Genomic DNA, 22,596 nt, shown 5'->3' on the forward strand with positions numbered 1-22,596 from the left:
GGGGCCCACACTCGGACGACGATCATTTGGGGTTTTCTTAAGTAGCAGATGCCATTCAAATCACTTTAGCCACGAAAGAGTTGAGCGAGTTTTTGTTTTCATGTGAGAAGAAAGCAAAGACCGAAACACAGTGGAGGTTTAAAGGGGAGAAAGAGAACAAGACATTAAGGAGTGTTCCTGCGTAAGCAAGTGATACTTTATGCTGTCATATTGCACTGATCAGACGATTATCTTCTAATCCACCTCCTTTCAAGCAATTGCCATCTGCACATTTTTTCTTCTTCAGGGTCCCCCACGCTCGTTCTTTGTCCCCACATTTGATGGAAGGCCCCACAGTTGTAATGACTGGTTTGGACGGTGGAAAGTGGATTCTTCAGCCATCACAGCAGCTTGCTCTGTCCAGACGCTGAGCTGAAGCTGTCTGTAATACAGCAAAGGACAGAGGAGGCAGCACAGACTCTTTAGCTGAGAGACACAAGTAACATCGATGCCTACATAGATGGGACACGCTAGAGGTGCTATGTGTAATTAAATGTACTTGAATTCTGACATCTATTGTTCAGAGAATCTGAACAATGAATTACCCCCCCCCTCCTTTCTCCCTGTTTGTATGCGGCAAATTACCCCACTCTTCCGAGCCATCCCGGTCCTGCTCCACTGCCTCTGCCGATCCGGGGAGGGCTGTAGACTATACCACATGTCTCCTCCGATACATGTGTAGTCGCCAGCCGCTTATTTTCACCGGACAGTGAGGAGTTTCACCAGGGGGACGTAGCGCGTTGGAGGATCACGATATTTCCCCCAGTTCCCGCTCCCGAACAGGCGCCCCGACCGACCAGAGGAGGCGCTAGTGCAGTGAGCGACCCAGCGCTGGAGCGACCAGGACACATACCCACATCCGGCTCCCCACCGGACGCCCAACCAAGCCGGAGGTAACGCGGGGATTCGAACCGGGATCCCCGTGTTGGTAGGCAAGGGAATAGACCACCATGCCACCCGGACGCCCGTGAACAACAAATGTAAGCAAGGAAAACAAACAAGCTCAAAAAGTAAGGTCGAGGATACACAACCTGTTGCTGGCATCTGCGATTGTGCAAGTGCCTTCAGTGTGAGAGCCAAGTCTTTTGGGAAGCGAAGCGTCAAACAACAACAATGACAACAACAACTCAACTGTCCCGGCTGCTGTGTTTTACCTTGTCTACATCAGTATCATTCAGCAACCCCTGCTGACGTCTACCAGTCATGTTAAGCTAATGGAAAGCCAGCATATTACACACGGCATACCGAAATGATTAAGCCAAGTGTTTGGGGTAAAGATAGTAATGCTCTCCTTGACGACTTGCACAAAGACTGACAAGGCTACATGATATGTTAACATGAAGGATGTCATCCCTTTGTATAAGCATGTATTCATCCCGGTATTTTTTATTTGACTTTAGTTATTGAAAACTACTACTACTTTTCGGCTGCTCCCGTTAGGGGTCGCCACAGCGGATCATCCGTTTCCATTTCTTCCTGTCTTCTGCATCTTCCTCTGTCACACCAGCCACCTGCATGTCTTCCCTTACCACATCCATAAACCTCCACTTTGGCCTTCCTCTTTTCCTCTTCCCTGGCAGCTCCATATTCAGCATCCTTCTCCCAATATACTCAGCATCTCTCCTCCACACATGTCCAAGCCAACTCAATCTTGCCTCTCTTGCTTTGTCTCCAAACTGTCCAACTTGAGCTGTCCTAATCCTGTCCTTCTTCGTCACTCCCAGTGAAAATCTTAACATCTTCAACTCTGCCACCTCCAGCTCCGCCTCCTGTCTTTTCATCAGTGCCACTGTCTCCAACCATATAACATAGCTGGTCTCACAACCGTCTTATAAACCTTCCCTTTAACTCTTGCTGGTACCCTTCTGTCACAAATCACTCCTGACACTCTTCTCCACCCACTCCACCCTGCCTGCACTCTCTTCTTCACCTCTCTTCTGCACTCCCCGTTACTTTGGACAGTTGACCCCAAGTACACTGCTCAAAAAAATAAAGGGAACACATAAGCAATGCAATGTAGCTCCAAGTCAATCACACTTTTGAGATATCAACCTGTCCAGTTAGGAAGCAACACTGATTTGTGAATCAATTTCACCTGTTGGTAAATTGTCTAATTTCCACCAGGTGGAAATTAGACAATTTGCAAGACAACCCCTATAAAGGAATGGATTTGCAGGTGGTGGCCACAGACCATTTGCCTGTCCTCATCTTTTCTGGCCGATCTTTGGTTAGTTTTTCATTTTGCTAGTGCCCTCACCACTAGAGGTGGCATGAGGCGGTATCTGCAACCTACAGAAGTTGCTCAGGTAGTGCAGCTCATCCAGGATGACACATCAATGCGTGCTGTGGCAAGAAGATTTGATGTGTCTCCCAGCACAGTGTCCAGAGCATGGAGGAGGTACCAGGAGACAGGCCAGTACACCAGGAGACGTGGAGGGGGCCGCAGGAGGACAACAACCCCGCAGCAGGACCGCTATCTGGTCCTTTGTGCAAGGAGGAACAGGAGGAGCACTGCCGGAGCCCTACAAAACGACCTTCAACAGGCCACTAATGTGCAGGTTTCTGCTCAAACAGTGAGAAACAGAATGCATGAGGATGGTATGAGGGCCCGACGTCCACAATTGGGGCCTGTGCTCACAGCCCAACACCGTGCAGCCCGATTGACCTTTGCCAGAGAACATCTTGGTTGGCAGATTCGCCATTGGCGCCCTGTGCTCTTCACAGATGAGAGCAGGTTCACACTGAACACATGTGACAGACGTGAGAGAGTCTGGAGACGCTGTGGAGAACGTTCTGCTGCCTGCAACATCCTCCAGCATGACCGGTTTGGTGGTGGGTCAGTGATGGTCTGGGGAGGCATATCCTTGGAGGGCCGCACAGACCTCTACGTGCTAGCCAGAGGTACCATGACTGCCATTAGGTACCGGGATGAGATCCTCAGACCCATTGTCAGACCATATGCTGGTGCAGTGGGCCCTGGGTTCCTGCTCATGCATGACAATGCTCGTCCTCATGTGGCCAGAGTGTGTCAGCAGTTCCTGTATGTCGAGGGCATTGATGCTATGGACTGGCCTGCACGTTCCCCAGACCTGAATCCAATCGAGCACCTCTGGGACATCATGTCTCGTACCATCCGCCAACGCGATGTCGCACCACAGACTGTCCAGGAGTTGACCGATGCCCTGATCCAGGTCTGGGAGGAGATCCCTCAGGAGACCATCCGTCGTCTCATCAGGAGCATGCCCAGACGTTGTAGGGAGTGCATACAGGCACGTGGAGGCCACACACACTACTGAGCCTCATTTTGAATCGTCTTGAAGAATTTCCACAGAAGTTGGATCAGCCTATGTTCTCATTTTCCACTTTGATTTTGAGTATGATTCTGAATCCAGACCTTAATGGGCTAATGATTTTGATTTCCATTGATCATTCTTAGGTTATTTTGCTCTAAACACATTCCTCTGTCTAATAAATAAAGATTTTCAGCTGAAATATTTCATTCATCAAGGTCTATATTGTGTTTTTAGGTGTTCCCTTTATTTTTTTGAGCAGTGTATTTAAACTCATATGCCTTCGTCACCTCTACTCCCTGCATCCTCACCATTCCGCTGTCCTCCCTCTCATTCACGCATATGTATTCCACCTTGGTCCTAATGACTTTCATTCCTCTTCTCTCCAGTGCATACCTCCACCTCTCCAGGCTCTCCTCAACCTGCACCCTACTTTCACTACCGATCACAATGTCATCTGCTAACATCATCATCCACAGAGACTCCTGCCTGATCTCGTCCGTCAACCTGTCCATCACCATTGCAAACAAGAAAGGGCTCAGAGCCGATCCTTGATGTAACCCCACCTCCACCTTGAACCCATCTGTCATTCCAACTGCACACCTCACCATGTCATAATTCCCTCATACATATCCTGCACCACTCCCTACACACTTCTCTGCAACTCCTGACTTCCTCATACAATACCACACCTCCTCTCTCGGCACTCTGTCATAAGCTTTCTCTAAATCTACAAAGACACAATGCAACTCTTTCTGGCCTTCTCTATACTTCTCAATCAACATTCTCAATGTAGCCGGGTGGTAAAGAACCGATCTTTCTTCCTGCAGTGAAATGAAATTCCGTACTGCCCCTTTTAGAGATTAAGTTCGACGCAGGGTTATAACGTCACACGCGCGACGCCTAGTGTCAGTCAGAGCGAAGCATGGTGGACAGAGATGCATTGCAGTCTGCATCGGGGTAAATATTTTAAAATTTACATTTAACTTATGGAAATAATGTTCATATTCAGTACCTAAGATCTCAAAGTGTATATTTACGAGTTATTAGAGTGAGATGGAGTATTATTTTGCATGGATGGTTCTGAATTGCGTAGTGTGCATAACCGCGTGTTCGGATTTTATTATTTGCATTTACTGGTACTTATAAAACTGCGCGTTACCCGCGGTGCGTACTTCGGTATTTTGTGCATATTATTTTGTAGCGATTCGGTATTTTATTTCGGTATTCTCCTTTTGTTACTGTGATGTTGTTGAATCAACAACTGTGAATGTTTGACTAGGTAGAGTTTTGCTGTAGCTGTTCTTGGCCAGCCACGCTGAGGAGGCCATCTTGAAACGTGGCTGCAAGTGAGTGGCGGTATGCACTTTATTTCACATAAATGCCTTAATGCTACTGTTGTTTAATGTTAATGTAATTAACATTGAATGTTTTCTTTTGTATTGTGGTTTTATTTACAGAAGCCCACTACTGTATTTCATTTGTATACACTACCGTTCAAAAGTTTGGGATCACCCAAACAATTTTGTGTTTTCCATGAAAAGTCACACTTATTCACCACCATATGTTGTGAAATGAATAGAAAATAGAGTCAAGACATTGACAAGGTAAGAAATAATGATTTGTATTTGAAATAAGATTTTTTTTACATCAAACTTTGCTTTCGTCAAAGAATCCTCCATTTGCAGCAATTACAGCATTGCAGACCTTTGGCATTCTAGCTGTTAATTTGTTGAGGTAATCTGGAGAAATTGCACCCCACGCTTCCAGAAGCAGCTCCCACAAGTTGGATTGGTTGGATGGGCACTTCTTTGAGCAGATTGAGTTTCTGGAGCATCACATTTGTGGGGTCAATTAAACGCTCAAAATGGCCAGAAAAAGAGAACTTTCATCTGAAACTCGACAGTCTATTCTTGTTCTTAGAAATGAAGGCTATTCCATGCGAGAAATTGCTAAGAAATTGAAGATTTCCTACACCGGTGTGTACTACTCCCTTCAGAGGACAGCACAAACAGGCTCTAACAGGTACTATTTAATGAAGATGCCAGTTGGGGACCTGTGAGGCCTCTGTTTCTCAAACTAGAGACTCTAATGTACTTATCTTCTTGCTCAGTTGTGCAACGCGGCCTCCCACTTCTTTTTCTACTCTGGTTAGAGCCTGTTTGTGCTGTCCTCTGAAGGGAGTAGTACACACCGGTGTAGGAAATCTTCAATTTCTTAGCAATTTCTCGCATGGAATAGCCTTCATTTCTAAGAACAAGAATAGACTGTCGAGTTTCAGATGAAAGTTCTCTTTTTCTGGCCATTTTGAGCGTTTAATTGACCCCACAAATGTGATGCTCCAGAAACTCAATCTGCTCAAAGAAGTGCCCATCCAACCAATCCAACTTGTGGGAGCTGCTTCTGGAAGCGTGGGGTGCAATTTCTCCAGATTACCTCAACAAATTAACAGCTAGAATGCCAAAGGTCTGCAATGCTGTAATTGCTGCAAATGGAGGATTCTTTGACGAAAGCAAAGTTTGATGTAAAAAAAATCTTATTTCAAATACAAATCATTATTTCTAACCTTGTCAATGTCTTGACTCTATTTTCTATTCATTTCACAACATATGGTGGTGAATAAGTGTGACTTTTCATGGAAAACACAAAATTGTTTGGGTGATCCCAAACTTTTGAACGGTAGTGTATATTTCATTTGGGTACATTTTCATTTGTATATTTTATTTTCATGCAGTCGTGATCTATTTCTTTCTATTCTCCTATCGACAGCTGTCCTCCTATTGAAGTGAGGCAGCATTCAGAATAAAAACCCCAAAATAGAATTTTGTGTTGTCCGGTGAGTTCATTACCCTAAGGACCCATCACATCAAAGCAAACATCGCATATGTAGTGCTCGCAGATGCAATATTTGCTTTCTTTTTCAGGGACAGCAAAGGGGGGGGGGTAATTTATTGGTTATTGAAAACTATAGGAGGTAATATTAACCATGTCAATCAAAATATTGTGCACTCAAAATCAAAAACAAAAACACACACAAACATACACACAGACGGGTTGCACGACTATGATTTTTTACTAGTCAGCAATAGCGTCAAATTAGCCATTTACCAGTCATTACTTGCATCATCAAGAACTATGATATAATATAATATTGCCGGCATGGAGGCTTAGTGGTTAGCACTATCACCTCGCAGCAAAAGGGTCCAGGGTTCTGTGTGGAGTTTGTATGTTCTCCCTGTGTTAATTTGGGTTTCTCCCACAGTCCTAAGGCATGAATGTTCAGTGAATCAGAGTCTCTAAATTGCCCATTGGTGTGAACGATTGTGTGTGTGGGCCTGTGATGAACTGGTGACCTGTCTCCTTGACCTCTACCAGATGACAACTGTGAAAGACTCCAGTCCCCCATGATCCTGATTTGGATTAAGTGGGTACAGGTAATGGATGGATGGATGGATGATATAATACAAAGTCTAAATCCCTCTCAATGTACTGCAACCAAAAGTCAGATATATCAAGTATGCATATGAAACTGACTAGCAAACCAGAGATCAGCTCTTGTTTAATAAGGATGTTTGTTATTTTTGTGTTCTCTGTGCATTTAACAACTATTGCATACGTGTCTGTCCACCCTGGAAGAGGAGCTCTCCTTTGTTGCTCTTCCTGAGGTTTCTCCCATTTTTTCCCCTGACAGGGCTTTTCTTGTGGTGTTTTTCCTTATTCAAGTCAAGGGTCTAAGGATAGGGGGTGTGGTATATTGCAGTGATTGTAAAGCCTTTTAGGAGTGCTTCGTGATTTTGGGCTATACAAATAAACTTGACTTGACTTGTCCACCGTTACCAGCCATTTCACAAGGGTGTGTATAGCACCCGTGCTTTTGTTGAATGTAAGGGTAGTCATTTATAATTTGCAGGTAACAACTTAATTGTCTTAATTTTTGAAGTACTTCCATACACAAGTGATGTATTTTGCCCTTTTTGGCTGTGAGACTTAGCAGTTGATTCTCCTCCTGCTGCCTCTAGCAATGCAACTAGCCAATTAGTGACTATATGTGCAACCCCTAACATAGACACACATTTTCACAAGTCAGCTCGTGACTATAAGTGCAACCCCTAGCATAGACACACTTTTTCTCCAGTCAACTAGTGACTATGGGCTCTAGTTTCCGGGTCATAGCCTGGCGGCATGTCTAGGGTGTCTCCCTGCCTGCTGCCCAGTGACTGCTGGGATAGGCTCCAGCATCCCCGCGACCCTGAGAGCAGGATAAGCAGCTTGGATAATGGATGGATGGATGGAGCGCAGTTGAAGGCGCTGGCACTAGTTGGTTCAAGTTGAACTAAGGTGTGGCACATGCTCTTTTGCTAAATTGGGCACATGCCGCAAAATTGGGTGCAATGAAGGCACAGTTGTAAAAGGGTTGGATTAGAAGGAATAAATCATCAGTAGGAGTGGTGGGGGCTGTCTTCAATTATGGCCAATCAAATCAGCTCGTCTCATTCCCTTTAAAAGCAGCCAGACCGGCAGAAAAGCTTCCCCCAGGAGGAAACTGATGTCCTTGTTCAAGAGGTGCAGTTGCCAAGTGCACATACAACAAACATTAACACCAATTCCAATGTGATATGAGACAACACAAACATGATTATTTGACAGGCTACCGTTTAAGGTGTCTTCGTTCTCACCAGCATCTTTCTCTTTCCTGCACATTCTATGATCACAGCAGGGGAGCATTGTGATCACGGATAATTAGCTTATGCTATCAGTTCATTCTTTCAGGTTGATTGAGGTTAATTCAAATATTGAAATACCCGTCACCATGTTGTTTTCCATGCGTAATGATGCACATTGTTTTATGTTGGAAAACAATGATACACGTGCAGATATTTTGTTTTGTGATTGCAACGGTTTAGGACAGTAGCCATAGTTAAATTATCCACGAAATAGGCCAACATAACATACACAAAAGTGGTGTGTGTGATTTTGGATAAGTCTATGCTTAGTGCATCTGTGCCTAAAGCCCAGAAACTACCACATAACGCCTGCATCTGTACTAAAACGTGGTTTGACCAGGCATAGATGCTATTTGGTTTTATTTGACACCAAACTAGTACTGTGCCACCAGATTTTGACTGACACACCCTCTACTGTGCCTCCATGCCCGTTTTGATGCAAGTGATGTCATGGCGAGCCCAGAAATTAGCAAATGTGCCCAGGTGAGAGCAAAACTAACTGGTGCCCAATGAAATTGTCACTACGTGTGTGTTAGTGCCACTACTGGCCTTGTGCCGTCCGGAAACTAGAGCTCTATACGTGCAACCCCTAACATAGACACACACATATTTAAACTGTTTTCAAGTTAAGGACAAATGCATTAAAAGAAAACAGAGATGACAGTACCAGAGAGGTCCAGTGACTTGTTTTTGTTCTGGGGTAGTCTAGGTTTTTTCACTGGGGGTTTGCGATTTGAGGGCTTCTCAAGATTATTAGGGCTGTCCCTGTCAGTGCCTGAGGTAAGTAAGAACAAGGAATACAAATTAACAGTTAGATACAGACACATAAATCATATATCAGCAGACATTGGATGCAATCATGATATTCATCCTGTTGAAAGCGTGATAAAACGATGTAGTACAAAAACCAGCAAGACAGAGATGGAAATATTTGTACCTGCATCACAAGACATGGCCTTTCTGTTCCTTTGTGGTTTCACTGGAGCCTGAGGTCTCATGCCATCATCACCTGAGTACCATACAGCAAACACTAAGTTTAATTAATAACGTTAAATGTTATCTTACTTTGTCGCATTTACACTTTAGCAATATGTTCATCCAACGCATGTCCATGACAATGAATATTTGCAAAAGCTGTCAAGATGTACAAGAGTGAGAAGACATGCCATTATTTTGGTCAATGTATGCCATCCACGTGTACCTTGACTTGCAGCTCTATCGGATAACCCAAGCACAGGCTTCATGAAGGGAGGTGGAACAGGAGGAGGAGGTAAGTTCCTTTCATTAGCCAATTCTTTTGAAAAGCTTACATAGGAGAACGTCTTTGGCTGTTCATCAGAGCAGAGCAACATATGTAAATGGACCACAAGAAAGAGTAACTATAGCAATTGGTAAAATGTGCATTTACAGCAAATGCTGGTGAATGCACACAAATTGTAGGACGTTAAGATGTGTTTATTTCTTTCATCTTAAAAGTCAAATCAGAGTGCAACATCCCAAACATGTGAGACTGTCCAAATAATAGTAGTAAACCAAGTATTTGTGAAAATTAATTGCACACCTTTTCTGGGATGGGAGGGGGTTGACCCTCTGAATCTCTCCCTTTTTCTCTGTCTTTCCTCTCCATCTTTCCGGGATCTCTGACCACATCTCCTTCCTCCTCTGCACCTATGGCTCACATGGAAGTGATTGCAATCCGTGTCAAAAGGTGCTATGTGCAAATCACTTAAATGCTAAATGAAGTAGGAGACGTAAGTACTCCTGAGTGCATCTGAGGTGTTATTAAATGACAGACCGAGCAGACCACAAAACTCAATTTGACCTGAACCTCGTTTCAAAGCTGAAATCTCTTTGATGACATGAGTAGACTGGTTAGCAGTACCTGAACTCTCTTGTCTGTGTCTCTGTCCCAGCCTGGACAGGTTGGGTTTGGTGCTTTGTGGGGGAGGATCGGGTTTAGATGCATTGGGAACACCTCTCCCAGAGGACACCCCTCCTCCATTTCTCCGTATCTCCGTCAGCCCACCAATTGTGTCTGAGCAGGCATGTCGGCCCACCCATGCGTCCTGCTGACACTGAGTCCAGTCCATTGCTGTTGCCTCCATGTTTTTCTGGGGATCTGTTTCCTGTTTTGGTGAGGGAGTCCTGTCCAATGGGTAAGGAGGCAGTGGTCTTTGGGCCAAATGCAGTGTGTGGATTTGTCTGTCTGTCTTTCTGCTCGGATGCCTGCACTCCTTCCACTGTCTATCAACTTGGATGTCGGCTGGCCTGTTCTCCAACCATGGCCTATCTATTTGTCTGCCCATAGTCCACTGTCTCTCCATCTTTCTGTCAATTTGCCTCTGAGTGTGTCGGTCAACTGTCCACTGTTTTTCCATTTGTATATCTGGATGCCTGTTCTCAGTCCAATACCGGTCTGTTTGTCTATCTGCCGTCTTCGTATCTCCCCAAGTTCTTTCTGATAACCTGTCATCTAACCACTGTGGATTGAACTGTCTGTCTCCATGTTTCTCCGAGTATCGATCAGTCTGTCTCCCTTCCATCCGCAGCCTTTCTGTGGGTTGGGGTTGCCCCTCTGACCACTGTCTGTCTAGGCGCTTGTCATCAGCCCGGTGTCCTTCTGACTCTACCAGCTGTTCAAGCTCTGGCTCCAGTTCAGATTTCTGTCAGCATAACAGGAGGAGTCAAGAGAGAGGTCACATCCAGTGTAAACCTACAATCCCATAAACACTTGTCATGATTTACATAGGCTGTACCTCTCTGGGAGAATAGAAGGGGTGTCTGCTTCCCCCCATGCCTTGATGTTGTATGCCCTGTATCGGTGGTGGGCTCAAAACTGGGGCATTTTCCCCCTGCTGATCATCCAGTTTGCCATCAGCCCACTCCCCAGGAGATCCAGTTTGAGTAACAGACCTTGGGGGTTGCAGCAGTGTGTATATATTCTCTGTTGCTGTCCTGAGCATAAAATAATTCAAGATATTAGTGCAGATACTCGCACGATATTTCACATACTTGCCAGTCTGTTGGTATTTAAGTACATACAAAACACACTGGAGGAGTATTGCTTGCAAGGATAACACTCGCAAGAATCAGTCATTTTGGCATCATAACCTGAATCTGACATGCTTATGTGTTAATTTGTCATCACTGGGTGAGATGATGTCGTTCTGTTGGAAAAGACATCTGTGGCACAGGCTGTCTTCTACGTCTGTACACAGACTGGTGTGAGCCTGTCTGTGGTTTGGCAGATACCAGCCATTTCTCACATCAACAGAGGAATGGCTGTGATTCTGAAATTATTTGTCCTTGAGTCCTTACGGAGAGCTGAAATGCTCCTTGTCTTTATAAGGAGAAACTGAGAACAAAGGAGGCAATCAGTAGAAAGAGTCCTGTGCTGTGTCATATCCCTCATCATGGTAACTTGTGGGTGTAGAGGAAAACATTACATTACATTACAGTCATTTAGCTGAAGCTTTTATCCAAAGCGACTTACAATAAGTGCATTTAATATAGGAAATCAGGAGAACTACTAGTCATCAGAGGTCATAAGTGCATCTAAACTAGCATCTAAGAGTAAAACCAGTGCTAAAGTAAAAGCGCAAGAAAGATTTTTTTGTTTTTTAAAACATGAAGTGAGACATGGATTCGTCTTGTGAAACAGGGTGCAGGTCTAGTGTGGTGTATAGGTGTCTGATGCATCATGCACACATGACGTGTGCTCAAGGCCATACCTTTCTCAATCAATACCTGGTTATTATACAGCAGTTGCAATGTATGCATCCTCCACAGTACGATGTGTGTGTGAACAAAATGGGTGAATACACACAAACCCTGTGGGTGCTGTGACAACGGAGTGGCCCTCCTCTCCATGAGCCTCTCCAGGCTCTGGCCCCTGGCTGGAGAGAGCTGGGTTGCGGTTTTTACGGAAACCAAAGATGGCAAGCATGTTGCGCCTCTTCTTTCTCCTCAGAGAGTGGGCTTTGTGCAGGGAGGAGAGCTGGCTGAAAGAGGAGGGACAGACAGAAAGAGTGCCACATATACTACAACAAACGCATAATTGCAATCAGACAACGAGTCACCGCTGTTGTTAGATTTTTCATGTATCACGATGAGTAATTTTATTTCCTCATAGCCTCTCTCCAACCTTCTGCTTCGAACGCATCGGCAATTTGAGCGTTGCTAAGCTATGCCACTTGACACACAATAATTCATCCCGAGTGCATTTATCTGAAATAAGTTGAACCGTAAACATAATAAAATGGAAAGATTCTACTTAAGCAGGGATCTCTGATGTGGGGCTTGGATGGGAACAACATTACACTAATGGAAATTCAGTAGCAGAGAGTCCGTCTCAAAATTAAATTGGATGACTCATGAAATTCTATTGAACGTCTGTAGCTTATTTTGGGTACCAAATTTTAGAAGCGTTGGAAATAAAATTGTATAATAGAGATTCTTACCTATCCGGTAGTACTCTTTTGGTATAGAAATCTGGGAGTCCATCATCAAGAGGACTTATGCCTCCATTTTCACTGCAGTGCTGTGGATACACACACATACACACACACACACACACAATATGTACATGAAGTCGTTTAGTGTGCTGCCACTGTCTTTTTGGAGAGGTCAGTTTATTTGTGTTGGGTTTCATTTGCAAGTGTTGTGTTTGCAATAATACAAATGGATTATGTTGGCTTTGGAGAGATGTTATAACCCAACTGCAATGATCCACTTTGTATAGATTACCCCATCCAGAGGCAAGAATCGCTCTGAGAAACAGAGCAGCACTTTGCCCCTGCCAGGAGGCCTGAACAGTTGGAAATGGGAGATGGGAATTATGCATGAGTCATAAATTAAGTTAAAAGTTTTGCACGAGCATCGGTTTAATCACATGGAAAAAAAGAAAAGGGCTTTGCGGGATAGAAACAAACAAGCTCCTACAGAGTATAAACTCTTTCTTTTATGTTTTGCGTTTCTGCCCGAATAATAAGTCACAACATTTCAAATGGGTTTTGATGTCAGATTAGTAATTCTTTACTCAAATAATGTTTCGGCGTAGCATATCCCTAACTTCACTCCTCCACTTCTGGTAAAGACAACTGTAGCCTTTCACTCTGGAAGTGAACACTGGGTAAACCTCTGAACACTAATGCATGCTTGCATGCACAATGGAATACCGTGGCTAAGATGTCCGGGGGTCATGTATGAAAAGAGGTTTTTTTTTTTTAGATTAACTCCTGCCTTACTGGATCAGTGGGGACATGCCCTCCTCTGTGGTGCCGCGGAGGCCGAGGCCGAACCCGGGTGACATGATGCAGAGGCACGCCTTGTGTAGGCAGCTCTGACAAACCTTCCCAGGATGCCGAGCGGGAGAGCGGTGAGGAGAATGACGGCACCGAGGGAGGCGGAGAGGAGCTGGAGTCATCGCAGAGACCTGACAGTAACAAAAGATGAAAAGATTACAGGGTGCTCAAGAGTGGGAGAGGGTGGGAGATTGGGGGGGAGGGAAATATAATAAGGCAGAGTTGAGGAGATAGAGTCGAAAACAGCGATCCTCTGAGAGTCACGGGGAACCATCATCTCTGCTTCAAAGATGCACTGCCTCAAATTTAAAACAGTTCACGGTTGCTCTCAAATACATTGAAGCAGGACTTGTCTTAAACCAGATTAAACCAGCCATTAAAAGTCTTAGAGAGAGAGAGAGAATTGAGTTAATTGAGTTGAAAAAAGGCCCAGCATGAAACATGCTAATGCAGCACTGAAAAAGGAGGGTGGGGTGAGATGGGGGAGGGAGGGAGACTGAAGACAGGAGGATGAGAGGAACTCGACTCACTCAGCCTGGTGGACACTGGTCGTATTCGTCTGGTTCTGGAGCTATGCTTCTTAATGGCTATGGTGTCCTTGAAGAGAAAATGAGATAAAATCACACACACACACACACACACACAGGAAGTAAACACATCAAGGAGAAATGACCAAAACATGCTATTTACACACATACATATACAAATATAAATACACATACACACACAAATAATACATGGTATATTATTCGGTACTTACTATGCTGGTGCCCAGCTCCTCATCAGTGATGTCCAGAGAGTCTCTGTGACGTTGTGACCTCCGACCTGTTCCACCATCACACGTTCCCTCCCACCGCTTCACCTGAGACACCTGCCGGGTCTAAAACAGAGAGTGCTCATACATCTCTTTCTCACTCAGAAATTCACTTATTCTGTCCACCGCCACCACACACACACACACACATAACGTTTTTATAACTCTCTCTTTTCTGCTTACAAGGGTCTTGTGGGTGGTGTAGAGCTCCTGTAAGATCTGATCCACGATGGAGTTGGTGAGATAGGAGACCACTGACAGTTTTACTTCTCTGGGGAAGAAGAGATGGAGACCAAAGGGAAAGTAGGAAAGAGCATTTGGTTGAAAAAGAACCAATAGGATACTTCTCAGATTCAGCCTCATTATAGCAACCAACACCTCTCCCCACTCCCCTCCGTCCGTCCAGCCCCGTCTTACTCCAGCGCTCGATGGATGTCCTGCGCTGCCCTCTCCATCAGGGCTGTGCGAATGGTGGAGCGAGGGATGGATACGCGCTCAGAGACGGATGAGAGAGGTGGACTCAATCTCTCTGCCGCAGTAGAGGACAAAGGACACAGCTCACGACAGAGCGACACCATCGAGTCAACAATGACCTGCAGAGGAAGCCATTGATAGAAACCCAGCTATAACTTAGAGAGATAGATAGATAGATAGATAGATAGATAGATAGATAGATAGGTTAGGGATATATAGAAAGAAAACTTAAATGTCCTCAGTGGGGCAGATTCTTTCATGACATAGACATAAAAATAAGCAATAAAAACCAAATATATCTTCATGTGGAGTAGAAAAATAATAGATAAAAAATAAAATTAAGTGTCAAATGTGCAATATCTAGTCACAGAAGCAATATTATTAATTTACACAGTGTACATTGTTAGATGATTGCTTGTTTAGTTGGATGCTTGCCATAATGATGAATGAGTTTCTGTAACCCTTTTTTCTTATCTTGGGCACTTTAAATCTTGTCGCTACCGAAAGAAGTTTGAAATTCAGTCGACTGTGAATGTGACTCCTCACTATAATCCTTGTGTGCCTTACTATTTGGGCAAGAGAGGTACAATTCCTAGTGTTCAGTTTGGTGGAACCCAGTGATCTTGCTGCAAACTTTCACTCCCTTGCCCAATTTATTTCTTCATTTTATTTTTGAATTTCCTAACCAACCTACAACACAGTCAGACAGCTCTATGAAGGACTCATTCCGCGCTATTGGGATGAATGGGAATGGAGAAACAGTTAAAGAAATACCTGTAACTCCTTATCTGCAGCTTTGGCCAGTTCTCCAGCCAGACAATCCAATCTCTGCCTCACTGGCCCATCCACAGACAGCACATGGGCCAGCTCACACAGCGAAGGGTAGAGCTTGGCGTAACAGAGAAAAAAAAATTCATTGCTGATTGCAATATTGCTGTCTCACACCTGCAAATAGGTGGGGCGCCTGCGTAAAATAATGCACACACATGCATACTGCAAAGCGTACACAGGCACGTGATGCAAACAACACATTGTGTGTCACTCACAGCCCGAGAGTTCCTGGCCTCTTTTAGCACTTGCTTGGCCGCCTGAATCTCCTCCATCTCACCAACACCTCGCAGCATGCACACCTGCTGCTGGACTCGCACACAGAGGCGCTCCATTACCTTGGAAACAGACGGGGAGAGTGTTAAAGTCCCAAATAAAAATGCCCACATGCCCATGTACAAACACACACACACACACACACACACACACACACACACACACACACACACACACACACACACACACACACACACACACACACGCACACACACACACACAGGCTCACAGGCTACCTGTTCAGCAGTGCTAGTGACCAGGCCTTGGTGCAGCCGTAAAGCTTGTCTCTGAGAGAAACGCTGGGTCTGGTTGTTCCTGAGGAGAGCCCGCTGGATCTGAGCAAAAGAGAGACGGGGTATAGAGCCACCACCAAATGCCATCACACAATGTCCTGCACACTTTAATGAAAATAATGATGGCTGCAAAAAAATAAATTAAAAAAAGAAAGATGACAAGGAGAGATGAGAGGGTTTGAGCATGGTTTGGATGCTGCTGAGTGTTGCGGGGAAAGCCAAGCGAAATGAGGGGCAGGGGAAGGGATGTGAGACTGAGCAGCAGATGAGAGATGGCTGACCATTTCAAAAGGAAAGTCAGCCCAAAATCAGCTCAAGTGTTCCTTGTCATTGCTTCTTAAGCTGAAATCGGATAGGTCCCTTGCATCAAATTCAACAGAAACAGTTTCTAAATGAAAGGGCTTTAGACTTCGATGTTGCGTTCTGAAGCCCCTGAATGAGATCAGGGTTCTTACAGCCCAAAAGCATAAAACATGCACTTAAGACCAGCATAACCTCTTCAAATATGACACATTTCTTGTCTGTTCACTTGAATTTCGAATTTTCGGTCGATTCGTCCCATGACAGAGGGTTGGTCTCTCTACTGCCAACCTTTGTCAGCGCCTGCTCTGTCCTCTCGGGGGTGCTGCGGTATGCCTGGCTGATGTCACTGAGAGGTAAGGGCATGTACTGCAAGGTGAAGTTACTAAGAGAGGAGAAGAGGAGAAGAGGTAGAAAAAGCAGAGGAAGCTTGGCGTTATCAAAAGAGAGCAGTGTTGCTGAGACAGTAGCAGACTAAAGAGAGCAGGCCGAGTGGCTTACAGATTCAGGGGTTAGTTGAGGTTGATATCGCCGGTGGACAGAGTTTGGCCCATAAATACCCCTCCCATACCATGCAGGGAGTGAGTAATGCTCTGATCTTGCAGTCATGCTATCCTTAGCCCAGAGGTAAGCCTGGGCCATTTAAGATAGCAAAGTGGAAAGCAACAATTTACTTGGTTCATGTTGGTCGTATGTTCCGGACTAGGAGGAAACCAAACTCCTGGATTGCCTAAGCCTCCAAATAATCCCTATTACAGTGGCTACACAGGGTATGGCCAGATGTGCTGACTATATTCTAGGGTACATGTGCAATGCAAAGATTTTGGTTTTATACCGTGTGAATTCTCTTACTGTTCAAGTGCACGAGCCACATCTAGAAATCCTGTTGCGGAGGTGTTGTTGCGATCCCATGTCACACTCCTGGAGGGGAAAGTCGTGATTTGCACTGAGTCCAAACCTTGAAGTCAGAACATGAGTTACACTGCAAAAAAACAAAAAACAAAAAAACAACAAAAAAAAACAAGACATCCAATCTGTCTAAAATCTTTCCACATTTTACCCTTCCTTGCTTTCGGCTCTGTCTTTAACTTCTCTGTGACAAGCGCTTCAAAGGACCCCGGTTGTCTCTCGTCTACCCATAGAGACACATGTAGCGCCTCAGCTGGCGAAGTGTTGATTTTACCTCAGCGTTGTATTGATTTGCAGGGCCTTGCTGAGCATCTTGGCTCCAATGTCGTCCATGTTGTTCCCACTCAGGTCTACTTTTCTCAGACAGGTGTTGCTGCCCAGTGCATTGACCAGCACCGTTCCCCTGGAGCGAAGCCGTGAGTCACTCAGTGACAAAGACTGCAGGACCTGAGAAAGGGAGACAGACGGGAGCAGGGCAAGAGAGGAGGGAGAGAAAAAACAGAGGTGAAATTGAGACAGCGGGGTGAGGTGGGAGCAGGTCGAGAGGCGGTAAAGGTCTGGCAAACATTAATAATACACAACCACCGTGCAATGTGTCACAGGTTTGTAAAAAGAGTGAATAATTCAGGAAGCACAGTACGCCACATCCCTCAATAAAAAAAACACCAAGGGACCATTCAAAAGAGGACATACTGCACAACGTTGTGACCGAGTTGTATATTGAGAACATGAGTGTACATGGTGTCAGTATTAATTATTCATACAATCTCTGTAGCTACATTACTATCATGCATGTACAGCAAGCATTTAAATGGTACTTACTAGAGATATAGTAACAGTCTAAGCTTAACTTCTACTGATACAGTTTTTATGCAATTAATATTGTCACACTACATCCAGAATGGGTGTGGGATAACCTGCCTTGTCATCAGCACACCATAGCCAAAGGTTACACAGAAAAATAAGAGAAAAAACAAGTGGGGTGTGTTTATTATCTTTTCTTTTGTTCCCGCCATACATACAGCCAAAGCAAAACCTTAAGCCTGAAACCCTTGTACAGTATCTTGGCAATGTTAACGCTTCAAAAATGGAGAAAACCCCCCCCCAACTCATTCAACACAAACACCTTTGTATATTTCAAAGGGGCAGTTGATACCTTTTTGGCTTTAATTTATCATTTATTTATTGGGGATTTTCTAATTAACTTGTAATCTTAGAATAAAGTTTTGTACATTCACTGAGTACAAGAAGATTGAGGGGGATCTCAAAACAGAATCAGTTTGAATATTATTCACCACTATAGATTGTGGTATTGTGTAATGTCATGTTCTTTTTAATTAAGTTGACATTTGCGCGTGCAAGCACACACACACACACACACACACACACACACACACACACACACACACACACACACACACACACACACACACACACACACACACACACACACACACACACACACACACACCATCATCGGTGGTCACTCGGGGTCGAGTATGACTGTCCTCCTTCTGGGTCCCTCTGGGTCTTCAGGTGGGCATTGAGGCCGATTCTGGAGCTGCATAATGGGAGGATGCCTGTGCTTGACAGCTTTTTACGTGGAAAGGCTGATGGGCCTGCAGCCACCACACAGTCCATGGCAGGGGGTGGCCAGAGTCCAATGGCATGGAGAACCAAGACGATTGGGAACCACCCTCTGTTGCAGCCTTCATCCACCTTCACTGCCATTGTGACCTGGAGACATCTTCCACCAGTTCCACCGCTGAGGTCTTTGTTGGATCGCGCTTCGTCTGGAACCTCCCCCTGGACCTATCCGTTTTGGGTGACCCTACCAGGAGCCAAGCTCTGGACGGCATAGCTCTTGGGATCATCTGTACACGCAAGCCATGTTTCAACAAATGGACGGCTCGTCGACAGCGTCTGCTCCCTCGGTGAGGGCCTTCACACATTAGGCCATAGAGGCCCTGCTGATGGGGTCTGTCATGTAGAAATCCTTTGCCGTGAGTTATCATTATGAAGTAAATGTTGTTTGGACAGTGTAATGGCTATAGACTCATGACACTGTCAGGCCTCTCTCATTGCAGTTCGTAGAGTTGTACCTGAAATATTACGACTCTACGAACTGCAGCGAGAGAGGGATGTCAGGAATATGAGCTGTCACGATGCATTGCGATGACGTTACCCGGACACATTTTGGTAGCCCGGACACAATTTGGCCATATTTTAGTTTAGTAAAGATAAGATTGGAAATAACATGCTGTATATTATACAACTAGTTATTATTTTTGGAAAATTCCATATTCATAAGAAAAAATGGTCAGGAACCAAGCCAAATTTCCTGCACTTCATTCATGAATTTAAACAATATAGCACCATTTTATTTACTCTTAAAAACAAAAAGCTATTACGACCTTTAAATTACAAAGCGAATTGAATGTGCTGCATATAACAGAAACTCTGGCATTGTAAAATGTAATCTTTTTTTGCTTCCTCTTTATTTTTGGTTTTTATTGTCTGGTTCGGTGTCTGCTTTGCCAGTTGCACAGTAGCAGAGAGGAAAGCGCTCCAGAGGGTCATCACCACCGCTCAGAAGATTATCGGATGCCAACTCCCCTCCCCGGAAGACCTATACAGTTCCCGCTGCCTCAAAAAAGCCCATGACATCCTCAAGGACCCATCTCACCCAGGACACCATCTGTCTGAACTGCTGCCCTCGGGCAGACGTTACAGCACAATAAGAGCTCGGACAAACAGACTAAAGAACAGCTTCTATCCCCGAGCCATAACCGCACTAAATGCTGCTAAGTCTTGATTCCTGACTTTTTGTGCAATACGTTGGTGTCCAGTAGAATGTAGAAATGAATGTGTGTGTGTTTTATTCTTTTTATATTGATCTTTGCACTGATAAGAACTGCACTTTAAAATTTCGTTGTACTTGTAAAATGACAAATAAAGTTCTATCCTATATTCTATTCTATTCTATTCTATTCTTGTCGATGTCTTTGTACCGTTGTATATGCAAATGTGTTCAATAAAGAATGAAAAAAAAAGAAAGAAAGAAAAGAAAAAAAAAAAAAAAAGAAGACACAAATTGGCCTGACAACGCCATCGGCTTGTAGATTGGTTCCCTATAAGCCTCGCTGTAGCTTGCAATTCTGTCTGCCGCTGGTGTCACGATCTCGCGGTCGATTTATGGCACAAAGGAAGTCCGTCAACCATTGTGCACCCAAAATAGGAAGAGGATAGTAGCGCTTTTGTTTCCCCCAGTAGCTATCGGCAGCTATCCCCAGTAGTAGAAATGGTGGACGGTGGAACAAACGAAGTGACGGTGTCACAGGGGAACCCTGTTGACGGAGGAGGCACAGAAAGCGAAGAGGGAGAGTGATAGAAACAGAGGTACTAAAACAAGAATGAACGGCGTCTAGACAGCGTGGCGCTCTATTCCGTTACCTACCAACCCCGTGTTACCTCCGGCTTGGTCGGGCGTCCCTACAGACACAATTGGCCGTGTCTGCGGGTGGGAATGTGGGTGTGTGTCCTGGTCACTGCACTAGCGCCTCCTCTGGTCGGTTGGGGTGGCCGTTTGGGAAGGGGCAGGGACTGGGGGGGAATAGCATGATCCTCCCACGCGCCACGTCCCCCTGGCGAAACTCTTCACTGTCAGGTGAAAAGAAGCGGCCGGCGACTCCACGTGTATCGGAGGAGACGTGGTAGTCTGCAGCCCTCCCGGGATCGGCAGAAGGACCGGGGGAGCAGCAACCGGGACAGGTCGGAAGAGTGGGGTAATTGGCCGGATACAATTGGGGAGGAAAAAAAAGGGGGGGGAGTATTGAACTCCGTTTCCCCGTCGAGATCTGTTCCTCCCTTGCCAGACGGAAGCATTCACATGGAAACAGCAGGTTAGCTATCAGTTACGATTAGGTTAAGGTATGTCTTAGGTTAAGTTTAGGGTTAGACTGAAGTTAGGTTAAGGTTAAGGTTAGACTGAAGTTAGGTTAAGGTTAAGGTTAGGTTGAAGTTAGGTTAAGGTTAAGGTTAGGTTGAAGTTAAGTTAATGTTAGGTTGGGGTTAGGTTAAGGTTAGGTTGAGGTTAGGTTGAGGTTGGGTTAAGGTTAATCAAGCCTCCTGGTGTTGTATTGAACTCTGGCTAGGGGGAACTTGAGAGGGTTCCAAACCAACATTCAGTTCATTCTTTCTACTGGATCAGTAAGTAACACAACCTGCCTACTTATTAATATCACCAGATGTTTTACTCTGCCGTTATCATAGCACTGAGATTGGGAATTCTCGTTCAAATTTTTTGACTCTTGGGGCGTCTGGGTAGTCCAGCGGGCTATTCCGGTGCCTACCAACACAGGGATCTCTGGTTCAAATCCCTGTTACCTACGGCTTGGTCGGGCATCCCTAAAGACACAATTGGCCGTGTCTGTGGATGGGAAGCCGGATGTGGGTGTGTGTCCTGGTCGCTGCACAAGCACCTCCTCTGGTTGGTCGGGGCACCTGTTCAGGGGAGTGGCATGATCCTCCCATGAGCTACATCTCCCTGGCGAAACTCCCCACTGTCAGGTGAAAAAAGTCCACATGTATTGAAGGAGGCATGTGGTACATATAATAGTCTGCAGCCCTCCCTGGATTGGCAGTGGGGGTGGAGCAGTGACTGGGTCGGCTTGAAGAGCAGGGTGATTGACCAGGAACAGTTGGGGAGAAAAAGGGGGAAACATTTTTAAAAAAAAAATTTTTTTTATTCTTATGGTTGTTTCATGCTTTGAACAGTAGCCAGGCTGCTAATAAACGGAAAGCAATCCGGGTGTCTTTGCAACAGCGGCACAAACAATAAAAACACTTGTGGCATTTTCACACTGGCCAAAAAACCCGCTAACATCTGCCTGTGGTCAATGTAACATTCACCACCAAAGGCAGATGCTAGCGGGTTTTTTTGGCCAGTGTGAAAGGGGTCTGAAACTCTAGGGGGTGAAAGTTGAAAAGTTGTCTACTACCACTTTAAGTCATACAAATGGTTTTGAAGGGTCAGGAAAAATCTAAGGCAACTGTTCTGGTGTAAAAAAAAGAAAAAGAAAAAAAAAGGTCGTCCAGTCGTCTATCCCATTGCCTACCAACACGGGGATCACCAGTTCGAATCCTTGTGTTAACTCTGACTTGGGCAGACGTCCCTTCAGACACAATTGGCCATGTCTGTGAGTGGGAAGTCGGATGTGGGCATGTGTCCTGGTTGCTGCATGGGCACCTCCTCTGGTCGGTCGGGGTGCCTGTTCGGGGGGGAGGGGGAACTAGGGGGAATAGCGTGATCCTCCCATGCACTATGTCCCCCTGGTGAAACTCTTC

General features: G+C 45.1%; 1 pseudogene; it reads right to left on the minus strand.

Annotated features, from left to right (window-relative positions):
• Positions 1-380: 380 nt before the first annotated feature.
• Positions 381-22,596, minus strand: part of LOC130110559 (capping protein, Arp2/3 and myosin-I linker protein 3-like) — a 39,870-nt pseudogene continuing 17,654 nt past the window's right edge.

This window comes from Lampris incognitus, chromosome 3 (genome assembly GCF_029633865.1).
Source record: "Lampris incognitus isolate fLamInc1 chromosome 3, fLamInc1.hap2, whole genome shotgun sequence".
Classification (NCBI taxonomy): domain Eukaryota; kingdom Metazoa; phylum Chordata; class Actinopteri; order Lampriformes; family Lampridae; genus Lampris; species Lampris incognitus.